The sequence below is a fragment of the Canis aureus genome, chromosome 17, assembly GCF_053574225.1.
Source record: "Canis aureus isolate CA01 chromosome 17, VMU_Caureus_v.1.0, whole genome shotgun sequence".
NCBI lineage: Eukaryota > Metazoa > Chordata > Mammalia > Carnivora > Canidae > Canis > Canis aureus.
In genome coordinates, this window is record NC_135627.1 from 28,340,843 (window position 1) to 28,362,795 (window position 21,953).

Below are 21,953 nucleotides of genomic sequence, written 5' to 3' on the forward strand. Positions count from 1 at the left end.
CTCACATATTCAAGAAGAAATAAAGTAAAACCCAATAGCTTATATCAAAAGACAATTCCATCTTGGAATAGCTTGCGGTTTTCCCTTAAGATACGATTGTATTTCCTAAAATTGGAATTAACTTGCATTTGTATTTTTCAAAGATAAGGATCAAACTTATTGCATGTTTGTATAATATATGGTTGGTAGAGGTTTTATTTATAGAAATAAAACACCTATTTTAGCCCCTATATACTTCCTAAACTTGCAAACAGCAAAATTATATTTTTAGAAGGCTTAATGACCAAAATATCTGGTTAAAATGAAAGGATAGCATACTATATTTGAACATTCAGAGTGAGTATGAAGACCAAACATCTTCCATTAATTTTTGTTTTCTTTTTCTCTTCAATTTATCTTCATGAGGCAAAGAGATGATTGAATAAGCAAGAAAAACAATGTTTGGGGTTTTATAACTGCCACAGAACTTCAAATTAAAAAAAATTACAATGAGCTAAAGAAGAATAAGCAATATATAAATGGCTTGTTTTCTTTCTTCATTAACCAACATTGCTGTATCTGAGCCTAAGCTTTTTTTTTTTTTTTTCTTCCTTTTTTTTCTTTTTTGGTTGGTTGGTTTTGTTTGGTTTTGTTTTGGGTGATGTTCAGCATTTTGGTCCTGCTAGGAATTTTAATGAATGTAAAACAAAAGCACTAGTACCAAGCTGAGCTCAGTGGATGAATCAGGTAGGCGTGTGTATTCACAGCACTGATTACTGACAATTTTCTTGTGCCATTGTGGTCCAAACGTCGGTCAATCAGACATGTCACCAGAGAAGCATATTTTTTAAAAGATCTTGGACATTTCAAAGAGCATGTATATTTCACGGATGGAATTGAAGCAAAATTTACAAGGCCAGTAAGCAATTCTGAAACATTCTGCAGATTTCCTGGTTCAGAAGCAATATAAGTGGAAGCAGGAACCAGCCTGAAAAAGTGTCTGCTTTGGACAGTAACCCTTAGGCATGCCACTCAAGATAAAATGCTTCCCTGCAGCCATGAGGCATTACCTACTATTTCCTTTTGCAGTCACTCCGGTTCATAAATAGAGTAACAACTAATTTATTTTTCCCCTTCATTATTAGAATACTAATGTGGGCAACAGGTATCCAGGGTTTATTAGTGTAACACACTTGACAACAAAAAAAGGAATGCCTGGAAGTTCCCACAGGGCAGAAAAGAGACATGATCCATTTGGACTGCTTGATACATATCCATGCCCTACTTAACCTTGTCCAGAAAGGATTCAAGGCTACTTACTTAAACTTTTGGTTTAATTCACAGCCCCCACCTCTGTCTTAGGGTGACTTGGATACCTCAGTAACTTTTTCCAGGTCTCAGTTTTGCAAACTCTAAAACTGGGATAAGCCCTCCTCAGCCTCTGCTTTAAAATTCTTCAAAGATTCTCCAGGGTCCACCTTCAAGATCTTTAACAGAGTACAGAAGCCTTTTGTGCCCTCGCCTCTTCTTGCCACCAAAGTTAACATTTGCCTGGATGGCATATGACTTAGCTAGAAGCAATTTAATTAAACTACTTTTAAAAACATTTTAGTGGAAAGAAAGCATATCCACATGAAAATGATGACAAAATGGAATTCTTAGGTATTGGCTAATTGTCCATTGTTTTGATACTCTCTGTGTGTATTAAAGTATTTGTGTCAATTTTTAGAACCATTAATGCTCTTACATTTATAATTCATTTTGTGTTATACTACCATACAACAAAAATTTGGAATAGCATAAATGTCCATTGTATTTTTTGTGTTTGCTCTATTGTTTTGTTTTCTGCAGTAATAATTCGTTGTTTTAATAAGAAAAAAGAAAAAAAATGATGAAACAAATTACTTTTTAATGAGTGTGAGCTTATTGTATTCTAGGTAATGTGGCAAATTTTAGTTTCAATTGTCTGTTTTAATCCTTAATAATTCTGTGAAGCAGATGTTATGAATGCCATTTTACAAATGGCAAAAATAGGAACTCAAAAATGCTAAATTTAAGTTCAAGGCTATATTGTGGCTATTTCCAGAGAGGATTTGCACACAGACCAATCATGTTCTTAAGCAGTCATTATATTTCTTGCTACTGATGGATATTTAGATTGTGCTTTCAACTATTACAAATAGCATAAGGGAGAAATAGATGGCTAATAAATTAATTAAAAATTTTAAAAATCAAGATTAAAATGAAAAAGCCATTTTACAAATCAGTAATCCTTTGAGCTAGGTGAGGGACTATTTCATCTTGTGCCAAAATGAGTAACATTTGAGAGAAAAAAAAAAAAAAAAGAAAGGAAAAGGAACCAGAAACACTCATTTCAACAACAGAAGAATTGGAAGCAAATTGTTATGCTGATCACCTTTTTAAGAAATTCATAACCAAATTACTTTAGAGACAATGATTGAGAGTCTTGTGGCTCCCCCAGGCACGGACTTAGCACCCTTGTCACTTTGGATCAGGTACTTTCCATACACAGCCAACAATTATTTGGATCTTGACCTTGCCCATGCTCTGGAATTCTCTTTCCACTGCTTTGTAGTTCTTGTTAATTTTTCAAGGTTCTGACTCTTTTCTCCCAATAGGCTTCCATTTCCACCCTGAAGATGAGTTAAGGTCAATTTCATGGTTCTCTTACATCCAAAATACATAAGAGCCAATATGGCATATAAAATGTCCAAGCAATACGGTCTTGGCCAATCAAAACAGATCCAGCTATGCAGGAGTTACCAGTGCATACCAGATAGAAATCTATCACCAGAAAGATCATATTATATATATCTTTTTAATAGATATTCAAGCTCCTTGATGGCAGAGGCCATCTGATTTTTAATTTTGTATCATGGTAGGATAGCAAATGGAACTTAAACATATCTACCTCTTTCTTTGATCTAAAATTCTCAGAAAACTACTTATCTGTCACAGAATATATGCTGATTCAGAGAAACTCTGGTCTGGTTACATGCCCAATTTCCCTGGAGTGCAGAAAATGGCATGGGCAAGAGCATGGAACTTTTTCACCATTCATGTTTGATATATGTAGACATATGTGGTAAAGGGGTAGAGGTGGGGAGGAGTCAGACTTTACTAAAAGACTGTTAGGCACTTAAAGGAAAAAGCACCATGTCAACTCTGTCAGGCAGGACCTGGCCCCTCATCTTGGCCTACATTTGAAAGAGAATAGTAATTCCAGGTACAAGTGAGATGGCACATGGCCAATTCCCCACTCAACATTCTCCAAACCAGTTGAGAATATCTCACCCCAGATGGAAGAAAGGTGTTTAAAAAATAAATTTAGGATATCACCAGGAGCCCTAGCATTTCTCTGTGGGACTCACTCCTCCCTTGGAAAAGGCAGTGATGTGAGAAAGGTAGACATGTCCTCCATTTGGGGAGAGAGAGTGTCATCAAAATTCAAAGTCAGATACATAAATGATCCAGGAAAGGGTGGGATTACCGTTTCCTAAGGTTGTGGACAGATAGGATATCTTCATCATAGGGATGTTACATTATATTTCTCCAGCTGCCATAATAAATTACCACAAACTTGGTGGCTTAAATATTTATGATCTTATAGTTCTGCAGGTCAGAAGTCTGCAGTCTGACTTGAGTCTTACCATGCTAAAATTAAGATGTCAGCAGGGCTGTGTTCCTGCTGAAGATTCTAATGGATTATCTGTTACTTTGCCTTTTCTAGCTTCTAGAGGCCATCAACATGCCTTGGATAGTTGCCCTTTCCAAAGCCAGCAATGATAGGTTGAGTCCTTCTTGCATCAATCTGACCTTCTCTTTTGCCTCCCTCTTTCAAGGACCCTTGTGATTATATTAGGCCTACCTGGATAATACAGAATGATCTCTTTATTTTAAGGTCACTTGGTTAGCAAGCTTAATTCCATCTGCAACCTAAATTTCTTTTTACCATGCAACATAATATATTCATAGATTCTGGGGGATTAGATCATGGACATCGTGGGGAGGGAGAGAGTTATTATCCTGTCTATCACACATGACTAAACACCAAATGGTACTGACCAAATTGCAAGAGCAATTACAGTGTAGAGCAGAGATGCATGGATGGGCCTTTTCCCATCGTGCTCTCAGAGTTCAAAGAGGAAAGCTCCTAATTTAGGTGACTTTACACAGAACAAAATGCAGTCAGTCAACAGCATACAGTCTACAGTGATTCATGATTCCACAAGTTAAATAACTGACTTCAAATTAGCTTTGTTTTACTAACAAATTTTATAAGTAGTTCCTTGAGAACGAAAAACTTGATTAGCATTTGCCAGTGATCAAAATCAGGAAAAGGGAGGCAGTTCCTTGGGTTCATTGTAAGATCCTGACCAAGCCACCTATCTACACTTAAATTTACAATTACCATTCTTTCTCTATCTGCTAAGATAGATAATTTGTTGAAAAGACAAATTATCACCAATATGGTTGCTTCTAACTATAATAAAATATTAAAGTTAAAATTAAGAAGAAAGCACAATTAAATGTTTTATGGGGTTAAATTTCCCTTTCCAGCTTTAAAAGAACCCAGTTTTCTACATTTAGGTTTAAATATGTAGTCTTAATTCAACCCAAACCAACCAGACTGCCTAGTAGTCAACTTTGGGCAATCTCCTTTGAGAATATTTAATTAACATGCCAAATATTTCTATATAAAATCAATGGTACTTAAAATAATCTGTGGTCAAAAGAATTTTGAATAATGCTTCTATTCATCTTTCTTCTACTATTGTTCATAAAATCTATTTGTTTAGTGGATTTGTTTGGGGCCCACTTGTGGTAGAAGATAGGAACAGAAAGATAAAGAGGTCACACAGTTCTTTCTTTCATCTATATATCAGGAGGTGAAGGTAATCAGGTGTGGTACATAAAGAAAGGCAGAGTAGGGAGGTTGACAGGTGGTGTAATGAAGGTTGATCATGGATGTGCAGCTGGGAATGATCATCTAGGTCACAACGCAGGCAAACTATGTTCCACGGGTGGCGAAGCAGAGGCTCAGGGGAAGTGTTGAGAGGCAGACAGGAGAAAGGGTGGTGGTGGTCAGAGATGCCTCAGATGCACAATGTCACTGGGGTCAGGAGCATGAGCTTTATACTTAAGTAGACCCAGGTTGTTTGAAATCCTATGTATGCCAAGTCATGATATCTCTGTACATCTCAGTGTCCTTTTCTTTTAAAATGGAAATATTAATAGTAATTCTTCATGGATTTATTGTAAGGGAAAATGATATAATGCATGTACAGTGTTTAACACAGTGCCTAGCACCGAGCAAATCTTTGGTACAATTGGCAGCCTTTAAAAAAGTCTGTCAATATAGGGGAAAAAAGAAAAGAAGAGTGAGAAGAGAAAGAGAAAAAAGGAAAACAGAGGACAGGGAAGGAGGAAGGGAGGGATGGGATATTTAGGGGCATTTGTCCTGGATGAGATAGCTTGGGGTAAGCCACAGGGCTGTGGTCCCTGAGCAAAAATTCAGGCATCAGGAGAAAGGAAACCAGAGAGGAAAGAGTGCCACCCTCATATGGAGACCTGAATTGATATGAAGAGGGAAACCAAGGACACTGCATCCAGTTAAAGCTCTAAAATAAATCAAGCCACACAATGCCAGGTGACCTGGAGAAACCTCCAACATGTTCCGGAGCCTCAGCCAGACATCAGACAGGCATCAAGGGGAATCTGAGAGTAACTCATGAACCTAGGGTGTCTCCTGGAGCACAAACCCTTCAAGCAAGATTGACAATCTGAGGGACTGTGGATGACTAAATATTTTGGTTGTATTGTGCCCTTTGGTTTGGGAATCTGAGTAAGACTCACTTCACAGGGAGCAATCACAGGGAAACAGTAATGACAGTCCTAGGAAAATGAGATGACACCAGAAGGAGCTCACAATAGGATGTGGAAAAGATGAACACACAAACAAAAACTATTTATGGTGGTGCAAACCATAAGAGAAGCATATCGCAGGTGTTTGAGAGAAGAGCTCGAGCAGTTCTGCCTCATGGAGACAGGAAAGGCTTGCAAGAGCATGAAACTCTCAAGTCAGACTTTAGAAGATAAATTCGCCAGGAGAGGAGAGAGAAGGGACATTCTGAGCAAGGGGACAGCACACAGAATCATGTAGATATGGCATCTTTGGGACACCAGTGGTGGTGGTTATCACATCAAGCATAAATACATCAATAGTGAGAAGAAGGAAAGTGAAGGAAATGGGAGTGAAAGGAAAGCCTTGGCTGTTTTGTGATGTGTTTTCACTTGCCATGTGTATTGATAAATCATTTTTAAGAAATATATTGTTCAGTGAATAATAGGTCATAATAATTATAAGATCTTATATGTACTTACAGGAGTGTGTCGATTTACTGTTTATGGAGAATGTCCATCTTATTTAATTCCCATTGGAAAACAGGAAGATAGGTTCTGTCCTCCCTGGTTTTGCAAATGAGGACAAAGTCTCAAAGGACATTAAGTTGCATGCCCGGGGTTGCTGCGCTTTGACTGAAGCCAGCTGCCTCAGTATTCATTCATATTCAGCAAACATGTACTGAGTTCCTACTCTACTGCCAAGTGCTCTGAGAGATGCTGGGAATACAAAGAATGCTCAAATGAATACACAGAAAGAAGGGGGAAACTAATACATAAACAATGAATTAAAATATAATGAAGTAAAAATCACTGTAAGGATGTGCATGAGATCATTATTCAGAATATGCATAGAGAGGCATAGGAAGAGCTGCCCAGAACAGATGCCACCTGAACTGTGAGTAGGTGTGTAGGGGGTGGGAAAGGGGAAAGCTGTTCCAGGCATGGGAACTGCATGTGCAAAGCCATGGAAACACTAGAGATGATTACATGAAACCAAACCATGCGATGTTCAGGGAGGATCATTTTGGGTTACAGATAAAAGACATAGGAGCCAGGTCAAAAATAGCCTTTGCAGTCTATGCTCAAGGGTTTGAATTTTCATGCTGTAAGTGGCTAGGATCCACTGGAGGATTTTAATTGTGTGAGCGACAAGATCAGATTTGTTATTCAGAAAGCACACTCTGGCAGCAGTTCAGTGGGTGGAATGGAAAGTGGTTACCCTGGAGACGGGCAGACCCATTAGGAAGCTATGACAATAATCCAGGAGAGAGAAAATGAGGATAATGGTTGGAGGAGGAATGAGCAGATTCAAAGACATTTTGGAAGTAGAATTGATGGTCAGGAGAGATTCTCTGGATACAAATGCTGAAACAAAAGGAAGAATCAAGAATGATGGTCAAATTCTAGCTTGGACATCTAAGTGGATAGTAAATCATTAATCAAGATGTAGAATACTAAAGAAGCAGCAGATTTGGAGGAGAATATTTTAAGTACATATGGGATGAGTTGAATTTGAGGTGCCTTTGGGTCTTCTGGTGACTATATCATCCATGGTTAATATATTTAGAATTCAGAAGAGAGATTATATTTAAAGATAAAGATTTAAGAGTAATTGTGAAATATTTTGTTGTTGAAGTTCTGACAATCTCCAAAACTACAAGATCTGGGTACCATTGCTTCTACCCAATTCATTTGCACCATCTCTGAAGGAGGTACTAGCTCAAGCTTTGTTCCAAAGTACAAATTAGCATAGTAGCTCAGTAAACAATGTCTCTGAGCTTCTGGAAAGAAAGATGTTCAGTCACCATAAGGCTCAGAATTAATGAAAAGTCACAGAAATAATAGCTCTATTCTCCAGTTGCTTTTGAACCTCAAATCACTCTTTGGCAACAAGGTAAGATTTTACAGAAACTGCTGAAAAGATCTTCTGGTAAATAGGGCAGCAAAAAGAGTTTGTTCTTAATATTTGTTCTAAACAATATATGTGGTTATATTTTGAAATTGCTAGTTCACATTCCTGACCTGAATTCCTTTTCTAATTGGAAAGTCAATTTTGATTTTGATTATAGGGTATAATTTCTTTAGAAACATCTCCTGTGAAATTAGTTCCTTCTCATTATGTTTTTTTAACCAGATAAAATTACAAGAATCAAATGATATGTGCTATGTAATGGATGCAGTTTGCCCATCCTTGAATAAGAAAACAGTTCTTGGAGGGAAAATATCTTTGCTCAGTTGTGGACAACATCATATTGTGGACCAACAACATCAATTGAAAAACCAATGAAATTGTTATTCCTTTCAGGTTGGCTAGAATTGACATAATGTTAGGTCAGAACATTACTGTCCATAATGCTTGGAAAAACACTAAACATCAATAATTCATCTCTAAGTTGTGATAGATACAAAACAATGAATCCCATTACTTTCCCCTTCCCATCCTCGTACTTCCTAATTTGGGTCACAATTTGCCATGGTATATGGTTTGTCACCAGCATGGATATCAAACCTCTAGAGTTGTCATGTTTGAGAGGAAAGAAGGAAACAGGTGCTCAGCATATTTAATCTTAAAATTATCACAATAATTCTATTCTGGGGATACACAGAGCTAATAAATTTAAAACCATTGAAACAATAATAGTAAAACTGAAGGAGTAATTATGACATAAAAATGTTCCATAAGTATCCAGTAGTATTATTACTGATTATATAGATCTACATTTTTTACCTGAGGAATCTCATACTCAGGGAGCTACATATTTATCCAAAGTGATATAGCTAGTAAGACATGGGTTCTGATTTGGAACCATTTTGCCAGCCTCCAGAGCTTACGCCTGTTCCATTATTCTATACTGCCACTTAGTGACAAGTACATTTAGCCCCCTTGAAAATAATATTTCCATCTAGTATATTCTCATGGAGATACTACTGAAATTGGTATATTAAAAACCTGACTTCTAGACCTTGATAGCTGATTTCAAACAATCTTTCAACCCTCCTGTGCCTTAGTTTTCTCCTTTGGAAGAGAGATATCATTACTGTTCTCCTTTGCCAATATACCATGCAATATAGTACAATATATTACAGTTTTTATATTATAGCTTTCATACACATTATCTCATTTGGTTTCAAAATAGAGATGATAAGAGTTAATAGAAAGCACACTGAATTTCCAGTTTTCTGGAGACATTAAGTGAATAAAATTCTCTGAGTCTGAGTTTTTTCACTTACAAAACTAGAGGTGAATTAATATTCTCTCTGGGTCTTTTAGCAATCTTATAAAATGGTGTTGTGTAGGGACTATTTCTAAATTTGGATGTGGAGCAAGGCTCAGAGAAGATCAATGATTTCCCCTAAGAATGTCCAACAAATACTTTATGAAATCCTAGGAACTGGGTTTTTGACTCCTAATGTAAGTCCCTTTCTACTCTATTGAGCTACATATTTATTCTGATGGGCAAAGAAACAATAATGATGTTTGATATGAGTAATAACCTGACTCCTCAGATGATTGCTTTTGCTTTTAGGTAGATTGATAAACTTCAAAGTTATTAACATTAACATTGCTAAGTGGTGATCTGAGTGACATTGGTGACCTGCCAAAAGAGACAGTTGGCACCAGCTTTGTGAGTTGCCCCTAATCCGCAAGCTCACTTTGAAACACCAAAGTCCCCTCTGCCTGTACCTGAACTGCTCTCTTGAAAAATAACAAGTGTCATCTTTCTCTCGAATTGGCTGCACTGCTGTGATATCAATTATCACATGATATTCCAAAAGGCAATTTTGATCTCTGGCATCTAGGCATTGGCAACCCATTGGAAGAAAATGAAGTTTGATGTTAAGCACCTGGCAGTTTCTATCGTAGCTGGAATGAACAGAAGGGTCCTTAAATCACCTGAAATACCAGTGAGTACTCTATAATGTTAATATTTAAACAGGGTGAGAAGTCACAAAACCTCAGTTTTCACAAAAGTTCAATGATCAGAGCTGGCAGGACCTTGGTAATCACTGAATTTAACCACTATATTTTATAAATAAAGAAATTTTTCACCATTTGTCTGGGCAAGAAAAAATGGGATTGGAGCTAGAGTCTTCATTAGCTAGTTTGTTTTAGGGAACTAGAGAAATTAAACAGATGCTGGACAGACACCAACCATGCAAGAGATATCCTGCATTTTCTAAATATGTTGACGTTCCTCCATAGACTCCAAGAAATCCAAACTATTTTGGTATTGCTTCATAAGCAAGTATCCCAACTTAGAAACTTAGAAATGTTGGAAACTGATAGAGAGGTAGTAAAATGCACCAACCCTCTTTTCCTTTTTTTTTTTTTAAGATTTTATTTATTCATGAGAGACAGAGAGGAGAGAGAGAGAGAGAGAGAGATTGGCAGAGACACAGGCAGAGGGAGAAGCAGGCCCCATGGAGGGAGCCCGACATGGGACTCGATTCCAGGTCTCCAGGATCAGGCCCTGGACTGAAGGCGGCGCCAAACTGCTGAGCCACCCGGGCTGCCCTCCCCACCCTTTCCTTTCTCACTCTAACTATATCCTCATCAGGTGCTTCTCTGATACAATCTTCACACTGTTGTAATTGACTATGACCTTCCTGAGGCATCGTTCCCCTTCCAAAAACAGTCCAAAAAGGCAACTAACTCATAGCCTACAGTCTACTTGCTGTAGACTGTATAAAATTCACATGCTGAAATCCTACCCCTCAATGTAATGATATTAGGAGGTGGGGTTTTTGTGAGGTGAAAATGAAGCCCTCATGAATGGAATTAATGTCCTAACAGAAGAAAACCCATAGACCTCTCTCACCTCTTCTGCCCTATGACCACATAGAAGATGGCCATCTATGAGCCAGAAAGTGGTCTCTCAACAGACACCAAATCTGCTGGTGCCTTGATTTTGGGTTTATCAGCCTCCAGTACTATGAAAAACACATTTTGCTGTGTAAGTCCCCCACTCAGTGGAATTTGTTATAGGAACCTGAGCAGACTAAGGTGCTACCCAGGTTTTTCTAATAATGTTTTCTTCCCTCTCTCCACCCTGACAATACATCAGTTGCACTGTGTCACTGTCATCAGGCTGCTTTTGACTTAAATAATGGCAAGAATTCAAGGGCTTTTGAAGCAATTTAATGTACACTCTATTAGATCTGTTTCAAATAGAGGATAGCAATCCTAGAGAACAAAATGATACAATCACTGAAGCTGTATAGTGGAGGCTGTTCTGTAGGTCATGCCTATCTCCAGCTCAGAAGCCTTCTCCATGCAGCCGTACTTAATCACCCTGCGTGTACACTGTTTCCACAGTGGTCTTCCACTCACAGATCCAACTGGATGAAAGATGAGGGAAAGGGACACTACTGATCCAGGGAGTCAGTTTTCCAGAGTGAAGAAAAAGAAAGTAGCTCTGATATCACTACTTAAGAAAGACCTAAAGCTATTTAGTGTGGCTAGGGAAATATGATTTTCCTGAGTTACCTGTTGAACCAGTATTATTACTCTGTATTCTTAATATATATATAGCCAGAACATAATTCCTCTCTCAGCCCCAGGACAACCTGAGATAACCTAATTCTCTCTCTTCTTCCACTCTTCAAACTGCAAGATATTATTTTTGTGTGTCTTTTCTTGTTTAAGGTTGCCCTTGATGCTCAGCATAACCTGAGCCTATCTGGATAAAATCATGGGTTAAGAAAAGGCACTCAGAGAATCAGTGCCCTAAGTCCAGAGTCTCCAGGGTGGGTCCAGGCTGCAAAGCTTACTAAGGAAAGTCATATGATATAAATAATTTAACATAAGGAATTCACAGCAATCTGATAGTAAAAATGCAAGCATATTGCTTCTTAGGGAAAGCATAAAACATTGGCAGGAGAAGTCTTGTTTTCTGGTTAATGAATTAAAGAAATAATCACAAATGGGACATAGATCCAAGTGACCACATCAAAATTCACTCATTTGTGCATAATGAATAAATCACCTGTTTTGTGATTGATACATTCCAAAAAGTGACATTAAAGTACTGAACATTTTTAGGGATTGATCTTTCTTGAGAAAGATAATGCTACTGAGCCACCAATAATACTCAATGTTTTCAGCAGTAAGAAACACTTCGCAACATAACAAATGAGAACTATTTGAAAGTGCTGACCTATATCTATAAATCAGAGAACATCCCATGTAAGTTTCAGCTTCACTAATAGGAGTTTTCAACCATCATCCCTCACATAGCAATTCTCATACTGTTATACACAAGAAGGAATAAATAGGAATAGGAGGGAATAAATTTTGATCAAACTCAAAAATTACTAGTGTTTGGTGCTTTTTTCCACCTCTCCCCCGACCTAAAAGCCAGTTTTGCCATGGCAACCTTCAAGAAAATAAAATCAGATATTGAAATAGCACACACACATACATACAGCCCATTGTATTAAGACACATAAAGTAAAGGGAAATACTATGATTAATTTTTAAACTAAATATTTTCAAAAATAATCTCAATATCTCTAGATTGCCATTCTCTAGATAATAATAATAATCTGAACAAAAATGTGGTATAACATAAGTAGAAGTGAAATGCATTTTACTAGTAAAATTTTAAAGGAGGAAACTGCTTTTGGCTATGAGGAAGTAGCTTCTATCAGACTCATCCTTCACAAAGAACAACTACAAAATCTGAATATTTAAAAAAAGAGATGGAAAACATTAAACATTATAAAAGGAAACCAATGCAGCCAGGACTTGAAGATTCTAAAACCAGAATCCTTGAAGATTAAACCTTGATTGCAGAGAGAGGGGAAATACTTTGAGGTGAGCCCCACAAGCCCTTGGGAAATAAGCTGGTTTTGGCACAGAGCATGGAAACAAAACAGAAAACAGTGGCATAGAGTTTATAGTGTTCTCACTGTGCTGTAAAGATAAAAATCAAAGTTTTAATTGAGGAAATTGGAAAATATTTGGAAATGAGTGACATGTGTACAATGTAGGAAGATTAGTGCTTAAAGGGGAAATTTTAAAGCCTTAAATACATTCACTAGAAGGGGGAGAAAAAAACTAAAAATCACACACATTAAAATATAGCAAAAGGAGATCATGAACAATTTTATGTTAATTTCATAAGTTAAATTCCTCGAAAAAAAGAGAACTTATCAAAGTTGATACCAAAAAAGAAATAAAAAGCCCCCTAAATTATGCTATTATCTATGAAGGAGATTGATTTCAAAATTATAAACCTTCCTGGGGTACCTGGGAGGCACCATTGGTTAAGTTTCTGACTCCTAAATAAATCTTTTAAAAAGATTAGAAACTTTCCCACAAAGAAAACTCTAGGCACAGATGCTTCGAAGAAGAATCATTCTACATATTTCAGGAAGAAATCATTTCAATCCTGCACAAGCTTTTTTATAGTCTAGATAGAGGGTATATGTTTCCCAACTCATGTTATGAGGCCATTGTAACCTTGACAGGAACACCTGGCAAAGACATAAAAAAAAAAAAAAAAAAAAGGAAAATTACAGATATTTGTGAACAAAGGCACAAACATACTAAATAATATCAAACTAAACTCAACAATATGGGAAAACAATATATCCCCACAAAGAAAGCAAAACTGATTTATCACTCAAAAATCAATCACTGTCATCCACTATATTAAAAGAAATAGAAAATAAGCATGTAGCCCTTTTAATAAATGTCAAAAATTAAATGAAAACATTTACAACCATTCATGATGAGACAAAACAAAATAACAAATGCTTCTTAGCAAAATAGAAGTAGGAGAAAATTTCCTTATATGCTGATACACTATCTTCAAAGAAAACATGGAAAATATCATACTTAATGAAATGCTGAAAAATTTATTTCTCAGATAAGGATATCTCAAAAGATAAGGATAGCTTATCACCATTTCCATTTAAGAGTTTCTTGGAAGCCCTGCCAATGCAATAAGGCAAGAAAAAGGAATAAAATACATATGTATTGAAGAGTAGAGATGAGAATATACATAGAATATCCAAAAGACAAACCATTAGAGTAAGTGAATTTATCAAAGTCAGTACATACAAAATCAATATACAAAAATAAATTATATTAATAAAATGCTAACAATTTAGAAATTAAAATTAAAAACAATATAATTACAATATATATATTATTGTTATTTACAATAATATCAAAAATTAAATATATAGGACTATATCTAACACTAGTGCATAAGAGGGTAAACTAGAAAACATTATCGAAATAAATTTTAAAATATCTAAATCAATGTTGCATATACTATGTCCATGAATTAGATAATAGTATAAGAAAAGTCATTTCTCAGTTTGATCTGTAAATTCCATGCATTCCCAGTCAAAATCTCAAAAGATATTTTTGTGGAGTTTGAGAAGTTGATTTAACTCAAGGTGGAAATGTTGAAGACCAGGAATAGCAATGACTACCTTGATGAGGTAAAGCAAAGTTAGAAAACCTACAACACCAGATATTAAAATTAATTTAAAGCAATTTTAATTAAATTCATTATTGATTAAAGGATAGATGGTAAATTTATTGAAAACATCCCAGAAATATTCAAGAGACAAACCCACATATATACAAATACTTCATTGATGAGAAAGGTGCTATCACAACCAGTAGCAATGATAGTTTCCTTTGCCTTTTTTTCCGCCAATAGGTGATACTGTGTGAATCAGAGAAAGAATAAAAATAAACCTTGAATTCCATCTCACTATCCTATATCATATACAAAAATGAATTCCGGGTGGAACAGATTTCAACGTGAAAAGTAAAACAATACATTTTCTGGATAATAATTTAGAGTATTCTCTTAAATAATTTAAGAGTATTCATGAGCTTAGAATAGGCAAAGATCTTTTAAACATGACACAAAAATGCTACCCATAAGAAAATGGTAGATAAATTGGGCCTCATTAATTTAAGAACAGCTGAACCACTGATGCTAGTCCCTCTCATGTTTTAGAAGAAGCTAGGATATCCATCTTTAAAAAATCATAACATTTAACATTTTAAAAAACCAACGTAAGGATATATTAACCATATCTGGGCAGCCCTGGTGGCCCAGCGGTTTAGCGTCGCCTTCAGCCCAGGGTGAAGATCCTGGAGACCCGGGGTTAAGTCGCACGTCGCGCTCCCTGCATGGAGCCTGCTTCTCCCTCTGCCTGTGTCTCTGCCTCTCTCTCTGAAAAGTCTCTCATGAGTCTCTCATGAATAGATAAATAAAATCTTAAAAAAAACCATATCTAATTATAAAAAAAATCTTGTAATCTAAAACAAAACGAAACAACATTAACCATATCAACAACATGAATTCCCTTAATAGAGATGCAAGAGATAATTACTTGGTTATAATTCAGTTAGTACTGATTCACATGATGCAGTAGTAGGTAAAGAACTAAGTATGTTCCACAGAAAGCATTTTAAAATTCAAAAGTGTTTTAAAAGGGGAAAGTTAATCAAAATGTCTGTGAAAATCTGGCTTCTTTCTTTTTGGTTAGGCTTTTCTGAAGCACAGTTCTGACAGCTGCATAAGAAGGGGTATCAAGTAAAAACATTGAAAGACCCATCAGGGAAAAAGCAAGGGAGTGTATGAAAGAGGCACTGAGATTCCACTCAGAGAACAAAGGCCAGAGGAATGTATTCTGCATTTATGACAAAAGTTTGACTTAGAGCTCTATCTCATATCATGATCTGTAACTAATAGATCATGTTATTAAACTGTGTGTGCAGATGGGGGAGGGAAGGGAGATCTAATTCCACGAATAAGAATAGAATAATACCCTGCCATCAGAGACATGAGTTATTCAAGTCCAAAAGAATAAATAAACCAGCTCCAAAAAGTGAGACTAATTCTAAAAAAGAAAAACAAACAAACAAAACACCAAAAAAAAAAAAAAAATCATCCAAAAGCTTCATGTCCTGCCATTATAAGGCAAAAAGACTGAGCTCCAAAATGTTGAATACGACAAGCAGGACTGGCTCTGTAACTTGTGGTAGGTACCCTGTGCAAAATGAAAAGGCAGGGTTCCTTGTTCAAAAATTATTAAAATTTTCAATGCTCAGCAACAGCAGAGATTTAACCCAATGCAGGGCCCTTCTGGGCACTGGGACCCGAGTGACTGCCCCATGAAGCTGACCCTGTTAGCCAGCAAAGACTGCACACAAAAATCTAGGTTTTCTTTCGCATTTGCCTATAAGGAAAACCACCATCAGCAGTGTTGTCAGTGACTAAAGAGAACTACGGTGTGAAGTTTGGGATTTGATGTACTTTTCATGGTTAAACTGAGGATAATATCCTCACATTGAGTCTTATGTGCTTTTATTCTGAAACTGATAGCTTGCTGATTCAAGGCTGTGATTTTCAGAACACATTCCCATTTCTGTTTCCAGTCTTGTGTTCCTTAGGCTGCTCAGAAAGAAAGCATTGTGTGTGTGATGAATTTTTTTTTCATGCCCCAGTAAGCTTTCAAATCGGGCCAATCAGAAATGATGCGTGTGCACATAATATCTAGCTTGCTTTAATTCCATCAATTAATATAGAGACTATGTAGAATATTTAATACAAAGAACAAAAGAATGCCATTACATGAAAAATGTAAGAACTAGTTTCAATTGCGTGCTATTCCATCCTGCTTTATCCAGCCACTTTATCTGCATGGATTTCTTCCAGGAGATAAATCTTTCAATCAGAATTTTTTTGGGGGGTTGTAGTCTGTGTCCTGTCAGGTTGTTTATCAAAATTGCAGGTGAATTTTCCCCTCTTGATTCTGCTAAACTGTAAAAGGGCTTGCAAAGCAAGAAATTTTAGTTTTATTCATTCTACACACTGAAAAAAATGGTAAAAATATTTTTTCCTGCTAAACACAAAATAATCTGTCTCCTGATATGTGGCAGGAGCACTAAAGATAGAACAAAGCACAGATCTTTGTTTTATCCAAAGGACATAAAATACACATTTAAAGTTACATTTCAGGGTATAGTTTGCCATTTCTTAACCATTAAGAAACACATTTCAAAAATCAATATCTACTCCTATTTAGGTTTCTTGGAAGGGAAGAATGAAATTGAATATGAGAAAATGCGACTGGTAATGAATAGTAAGAAAGGGATATTTATACTTTATCTTCTGCAGTCCATCCTGTGAAATAATAATGAAGCCAGGGGATGGACGATAATGATCACATGCTTTTATGTGCTAGGGGACCACCATCTCATAGGGTAGAAACCACTAAGGAAGAGTGACTGCTGCACACGGAAACAGAGCACCGTAATGCATAATTTAGGGGTAGTTTGTTACAGGATGAACTTTATCAAATGTGTACAAAGTGAAGACTTAGTGCTATGTAATGTAAAATTAATACCTGTCTTAGTTACAGAGGAGAACATACAGAGGCATTAGCCAGCTCTTTACAGTTTGGGTTATTCTATCACTTACTGCCATCATTGAAATCATTTACATACTGGATATTTGGTTTATTGCATTCCTATCTTGTACATACCTTTTCTTTTTTTTTTTTTTTTTTTTTTTCCCATGCCATTTGATAAGCTCAGAAAAGAAAAGCTCATGTTGACCTATTTGGGGATCTTCCATCGCATCTTGAGAGTCATTTTCCATTACTATTTCTTTAACCAACTCTCTTTCCTTGTGCCCATCTTCTTGGTCTCTCACCTGGAACGTTTTAATGAACTTGACTGTCCTGGCTCCAGCCTTCTTTACTTCTGATCTGCTATTTGAATAACTCCTAGCTTCTCTTTTCAAAATGCCTATTTCATCATGCCTCTCTCTTGGCTTACAGGATAAAATCTTGGCTCTCCTATAGATTCAAAAGGAAGCCAGCAGAGTCCAAGGGGCTACAGGAGGAGAAGGAAGTCTTAGCCATGTACATTTATTTAGTTCCCCACCCAACCTGGCGCACCAAAGGCTAACCCCAGTGTTCACTGATACTCAAAATTGAATTGTCTTGCCTCAGATTTAGAGGCTCTTGGCTCTACACTCTAACCTCTAGAGATTACTTAGTGTTTCTGGGTCATACCTGGATCACCACCACCTCTGTTTTATTCCAAGGGAATGTGCTTCTGAGCTGAGCCAAGGACACAGGTGGAGTTTTAACTGATGAATAACAGGGTTGTCCTCAGGGAAAGGAGATAAAACAGACTACTGGGACTAGTTCAAATTCTAGGCATAATCCAAAGGATAACAGAAGTGCAAAGGCTCGATCTAGGCCAGATCAGCAGGTTCAGGATTTCATTGGATTTATAGTCAAAGCCCATACTAGTCAACAGTGTATTTGACTGAAATGTTCCTTCTACATATACCATTGGGAATCTAGTACAGATTCCCCTTGATGAATCTGAAGATTCACAATCTGAGCATATCTTTTCCCAACAAGATCCACTATCAAAGACTATCTATATCACGTAAGTCTGCAGTAGGGATTTGAACTATTTCTCCTAACTACATCAAATGAATCCGGTGAACAACAAAAGCATACAACTCAAAATAAGAAATCACATTACCCACAACTGAATTTTATAAGTTTTTTTTTTCAAAATCATATATTTAATACAGTACTCATGTTAAGTCTGAGCAGAGGATATTGAATCTCTGAAAGATCTTAACAAATTATGTAAACATCACTTTATTTGCAGTGTAGAGCCAAATATTTCCTATTAATGAAAGATTTCTTTACCAAATCCCCATAATAAAGCTGTTTATGGTATTTTCTAAATGAACTGAGTTACATCAGTCCTCAATGCAACACTGTCGCCTTGTAGCTTTAGGAGATTTTTCATATTCCACCAGGGATTTTATTTAAGAGCTAGTCTTTTAACAATTATGTCTTTCTTAATATTTTAACAACTTTACAGACCTCTTGGGGTGCGGTGTTACACTGAAGCCTCTTCAAGCTTCAGAAAAATGGATATAAAAACTCTCAGAACTATTCCCAGAACTAGATTAATCCTTCATGGGAGAAAACTTTGATCATGTGACCACACAAAACATCATTTTCTCAGTAGCACATTAGGATTTCTGTATAAATCAATGACTCAATGTCTTCTTTTGTTTTCTTTACTTTTTTTCAATGGAGGAAATTTTAAAATGAAGGGAAAAAAAGCCCTACCTGTAGCCTTGGTAGCAATTTAATAGCTGACAAGAAGAGGACTTCATAACCATGGAGATACTCGTTTTGACATGAAAATACTCTGTCAGAGTGTGAACTCTGATCCAATACATGAACAGATACCATTTCCCCTGATGCTTTTTGGCGAGACTTCACAAGGAATTTGTTTTCATTATTTCAGTCGCTTAAAAATGAACAAAAAGCTAATGCAATTGAGGCAGCAGAGCTCACAGGTCTGACAAATGGATAAAATGTTCCTTTGCTAGATTTGAAAAAAAAAAAAAAAACCTTTAAAACTCTTTCTGACATCCTTCTATGTGTGCATGCATGCACCACCACCAGGAAATCCAGCTCTGACTTGTTGCTTCTAGAACTCCTTTAATCTCTCCTCCCTCTTTCTGGCATTAGCATGTTTTCCATGACGGCAGTGTGAGTTCTTATAAATGAAGGTGCTGACATCTGCACTAGTTTCAGGGCCTTCCTGATGTCTCAATATTTTTGGAAAGCATGATTGCCAAACCCTCTGACCACAGAAATCACAGGATGGACTTAAGATTTAAAAGTCTGACCAAAAATAATTTTAGGCCATGATGAAAGGACTCAATCCAATCACAACTCCCTTTCAAAGGGGCTGGCTAAGATCCTAGTTAGGCAGTATATCGTATCCTAAAGGTGCCTAACAAGAGCTTCAGAGAACAGAATGCATAATGTCTATATGGCTACGTTTTGAATAGCTAATTCTGTTGAATAACTAGTGCTCCTTCTTATTTAAGTGTCAGTAAATGCAGAGAGACCAAGAACAAAATTCTCTTCAGTACCAATATGAAAATAAAATATAATTCATTAAAAATTTACATAGGAAAGGACAAGTATGGAACATATTCTGGGTGTCCACCTTGATCAGACTAAAATAATCAGGTCAGGCCCTCACATGTGCTATTTGCATAAAGACTCCAGAAGTTTCTGGAAAATATAATGAGAATTCATGGAACTGACAGCTGCTGTGATCTCTAAGAAGATGAAGGTTACTAAAGATGAATATCCTTGAGCAGAAGGTTGAAGTAAGGTCTGTTCACCAACAGATGCTCTGGCTGGGATGGATCTCATCCATGGAGAGAGATGATCCATGGATGGATCTCATCCCCAAGATAAGAAGAGTTAAGTTTCATGATTCTGTCCTGGGCATGATGGTGTAGCACTTTGCAAATACACTAGGCAATCTGCTCTAACTGGTTTTAGGGAATGATTTGTAAAAGCTAAGAACAGAGTGGCTTTTCGAGTAGGAAAAGGCTTAGAAAAAGCAATATTCTCTTCATGGTAAAGAATGTATGAAGAGAAATGATAAGCTCAGAGTGGAGTGACAGGGTAAAAACAGCAGTGGCAGTGACCTCAGTGTTCTTGCATCTGCCATTCCTGTGCTTTGCCAGTGGTGTAGAAACCATTCAACAAGGCCATTGAGTGGCACTGAGTGTAGGCAAAAAGAACCCTGGGGAAAAGGTCTCCGCTGTAGTTCTATAGGCCATTGGATAATAGATCAATGACAGATGGGCCCTTGGAGACAGAATGGCTTTGGAGAAGGGATGAGTGTAGAGGACAAGTAACCACATCTGAAGGTAGAAGTAATCCCACTGCTGCTGGTGCTTAAATGGCTTGAGTAGATTTTTTTTTTTTTTTTTTTTCACTTCACTTCAGAGCCAAAGTAGTGAGGTTGGGCAAGAAAGACATGGAAGGAAATAGCATCCCAAAACCACATCTTTGGAAGTTTTAAAATATGGTTTCCTCAGAAAATTAATGCAAAAATGTAGATTTCTCTAGCTATCATAAAAACTTGAATTCATCTTTGGTTATAATTTATAAATCTCCAATGTGATTTTTAGATTCAAAGAGAGTTCCCATTTTTAAAAAATGTATCCCATTTGGTGTAATCAACAATCAAGGCATTGAACAACTAAACAGCTTGGTCTATCTACATTATAAAAATTCACTTTAGGTATCTCAAGTCCATTACTGAAATCTCCATCTTTCCCCCAACACCACCTCCCCTTCCTCTTCCCTGTCCTTCAGAGGTTGTCACCACTATTACCTAAATGGCCCAAGCCAATAAACTAGACTCAAATCTTGTTTCTCCTTTCATTCATTCATTTATTCATTCATTCACGTATTTCTTTTTTCACTCAACAAATATTTTCGAATACCATGTTATGTCCAAAGTACTCTGATTAGTGCCAGGATAAACAACTCAGACCACAGCCCTGTAACTATGGCACTTTCCTCATCAAGTCAGTCACCAAGACCTTTTGATTTAGCTTCACTAACATTGCTTCAATCTGTCTTCTTCATTCCATCTTCACTGCCACACCTTAGCTTAGAACAGAGTTTATCAACATAGGCATTGTTGATATATTGGGCTGGAGAGTTCTTTTTGTGGGGCTGGGGGTCTGTCCTACATATTGTAGAATGTTTAGCCAATCCCTGGACTCTACCCACTGGATGCTGGTTTTACTCACCCCCAGTTGTGGCAAACAAAAGTGCTTCTAGACATTGCCAAATATTCCTGGGGAGAGACAAAAATCAGTCCTCACTCCCACCTCATTAAGAACTATCATCTCACTGCTAAGTTACTAAAATGAACTCTTAACTAGTATCCTTTCTTCCTATCTTCTCCAATTTGGCATGCACATGATGGATACCTCCATTTACTCAGCCATTTCTAAGCATAATGTTCTTACCCTATTTTACAAACAAGGCAGTGGAGGTCTAGCGGAGTGATTTACCCACAGGTGGAATAAGTTGAAGCCAGTATTCAAAATAAATATTTGACTAAAAAGCCAACAAACAAATAAAAAATCTGTGCCCTTGTCCAATAAGTAACACTCTCTTGACTGTTTATTCTAATATTCAGC

General features: G+C 36.8%; 2 long non-coding RNA genes across 3 annotated transcripts in view; one reads left to right on the forward strand and one right to left on the reverse strand.

The window, feature by feature from the left end:
* LOC144287493 (uncharacterized) overlaps positions 1–6,472 on the reverse strand; it is a 78,960-nt gene extending 72,488 nt beyond the window's left edge. The window contains exon 1 of the long non-coding RNA XR_013355278.1: positions 6,385–6,472. This is a non-coding gene — a long non-coding RNA (uncharacterized LOC144287493). The remainder of the gene's footprint in view (positions 1–6,384) is intronic.
* Positions 6,473–7,513: 1,041 nt separating this feature from the next.
* The window catches only part of LOC144287494 (uncharacterized), a 49,280-nt gene continuing 34,840 nt past the window's right edge, over positions 7,514–21,953 (forward strand). Inside the window, exons 1-2 of one of the 2 annotated variants that reach the window (XR_013355280.1) lie at positions 7,514–7,798; positions 9,706–9,810. This is a non-coding gene — a long non-coding RNA (uncharacterized LOC144287494). The remainder of the gene's footprint in view (positions 7,799–9,705; positions 9,811–21,953) is intronic. The other variant, XR_013355279.1, reaches the window with a different exon arrangement.